At 46.7% G+C, this 2682-nt stretch overlaps 1 pseudogene across 1 annotated transcript; it reads left to right on the top strand.

The window, feature by feature from the left end:
- The first annotated feature begins 964 nt into the window (after nt 1-964).
- Nucleotides 965-2198, top strand: LOC308631029 (guanylate kinase-like; annotated as a pseudogene). The gene is made up of 2 exons: nt 965-1048; nt 1693-2198. The product of its transcript is annotated as a guanylate kinase-like (transcript).
- Nucleotides 2199-2682: the final 484 nt, after the last annotated feature.

Raw genomic sequence — 2682 nt, forward strand, 5'->3', positions numbered from 1 at the left:
TGGATGTGTAACCGACGTGATTCTGCAATCTGCATTTGGGGTAAAATTGGGGGTTCATAACCCACTTCAATCTAATGTATGAAATATGATATGTCAAGAGCTTTGTAATGTTGTGAACAACCATTAAAAAAAATCCATTAAAAAAAAAAAAGGTTGACTCCATTTCCCAGGGCTCACATCATGGAGAAGAGTGTGGCAGAGGAAAGTCCTGGGAACATGTTGCAGGAAGCAGAGAGCAAGATCTCTTCAACAAGGAAAACATACATACCTCAAAAAAGAAAGTTCCCAATAACCCATCTCCTCCAGCAACACCCTACCTGTTTTTAGTTATCTACTCAGTTAATCTCTATCAGGGGATTAATTCACTGATTGGGTTTAGGCTCTCATAATCCAATCATTTTATTTCTAAACCTTCTTGCATTGTCTCGTAAATGAGCTTTTTGGAGACACCTAATGTCTAAATCATAACAGATACTTATAAACTGAAAATTACTAACAAGTTTCAGATTAGTGTGGATTAACAGTTTGAGAAGAAAACAAAAGCCAGACATATTTTTAAAATAATGCTGAAAAGAGTCACTAGTGACTAAGACAAAACACAATTTTCCTGGCATAAAGGCAGGGAACCTTTATTTGTGAACCTCAGAAGTCTGTCTGTTACAGTACATCATAAGCCTAGGAAGCAGGGACACCACTGATACTGTTCCAGGGCCTTGCATGTACCATGATGATGCTTTGCCTGAGATTACTGTCAATTTTGTGTTGTGAAGAAGAATTTATTCTTTATTACAATGTGCATAGTAAGGAAAGTCTGAGCAATGAATGCTTTTACAGGGGTTGGTATATTGGCTAAAACAAAAGTTTCTGAATGGGTTACAGAAATGATCCAGGTGAGGTAGACTTCACAGGTAGGGTGGGGCAGAGGCAGGTGTCATGCAGTGCAGGCTGGATCCCTTTGGACAGCATGTGGGGAACCAGGCCCATGGTGCTGAGAGAGCCATCCAGGGCTGGGAAGAGCACCCTGCTGAAGAGGTTGCTCCAGGAGCATGTCTCTAATTTTTCTTTCCCCTATGAGTAATTATGGTCTTCAGAATTGCAAAATAAATTTTCTTTTTCTGCAGACAAAAAATTCCCCATATGCTAAAAGTTCAACGTCACTTTCTTCTAATTCTCTAGCTTTTCACAAACCAAGCCATAATACTCTGAAAAACTAAGCATGCTTGACTACCAGAGAAAAAGCCAAACCCACCAAATTTGAAATTCACACCGGAGTGTCCCTGTTCTGGCACCATCTGCCCCCACATACGACTAAATCAGGGTCATTCCAAGTGAATTGGGTTGGCACTGAATAATCATGCAGACACAGAAAGTGCCTTTTTCTTGGGGTCCAGAGAAGGCTCCTCAGCCCCAGATCCCACAAGGGAAGCGAGACAGACAAAAGAGAGAAAAAGCACTCCTGAAACCCTATTTTTTTGAGCAGAAAACACCCAAATGAGGCAAGGGATTCGGTTTGGGGGGGCGGGGTGTAACCTAGTCCCATTGGGTGACGCCCACTCCTGGAGCTGTAATTTCTTGCCCAGCTAAGGTGAGGTCCACCTGCTCTCGCACTGCCACGGGAAGCCAGTTCCACACCTCCATCGCGCAAGGCTAAGGGTAAGTGCTCAGCTCCTAGTTCGTGCTGGTCCCTGACAGTTTGGTAGCGTCTTTGGTTTCAGTGTATCCCATAGGACGAGGGACCCGCGGCCTGGAGAGGAGAACGGCAGAGATTCTACTTTGTGACCAAGGAGGTGATGCAGCGTGACATCGCCCATGGGGACTTCATTGAATGAGTTCTCAGGGAACCTGTATGGGACAAGCAAGGCGGCCGTGCCGGGTGTGCAGGCCTTGAATCGCATCTGTGTGCTGGAGGTGGACCTGCAGGGCGGGTGCAACACCAAGCAGACAGACCTCCGCCCCATCTACATTTCTATGCAGCTATCTTCACTGGACGTGCTGGAACAGTGACGGCGCCAGCGCAACGTAGAATCAAAGGAAAGCCTGAGGAAGCTGGCTGCCGCTGGGCAAACATGGGCAGCAGCAGGGAGCCGGGCCTGTTCAACCTGGTAATCATCAATGACAACATGGATGAGGCCTATGTGGCACTGAAGCAGGCACTGTCTGAGGAAACCAAGAAAGCTCAGGGGACAAGCCATGCCTGAGGACCAGCTGTCCATTCTACAGGTGCTTCCTGTGCCCCACATCTGTCTGGGCTCCAGGTGCTGCCTGGCTGGGCTCCTGAGGATCCACGCAGGACCCACGATGGGTTCCCATTTTGGGGTAGGCATGGCTGCTCCTTGCTGGCCACAAGGCAGTTCTGCACCTCAGCTGTTGTCTGGCATGTGGGGTGGGATTGCTGCCCACCTCCCTCCCTCACTGTGGCTGGAGAACTGAGGTGCCTCCCATCTGCCCTCCCTTGGTTGTCTCTGTCCCTTCCGCTGTCACTCCCTGGAACGGAGCTGACATCCTAATAAAATGACAGTTGGCTTAAAAAGAAAAAAGAAAGAAAGGAATGATCCAGAAAACATGCCAGTAAGGAAAAAAATTTCTTAGAGGCAAAGGAAAATTAAAACTTGTGTTTATAGAAGAAAATGTTAATAGATGAGAAGAAACCCAATACTAACAAAGTTGTGCTGTGTAGAAGGA

This window comes from Spermophilus citellus, assembly GCF_964194105.1.
Source record: "Spermophilus citellus genome assembly, chromosome: 11".
NCBI classification, from domain to species: Eukaryota; Metazoa; Chordata; class Mammalia; order Rodentia; family Sciuridae; genus Spermophilus; species Spermophilus citellus.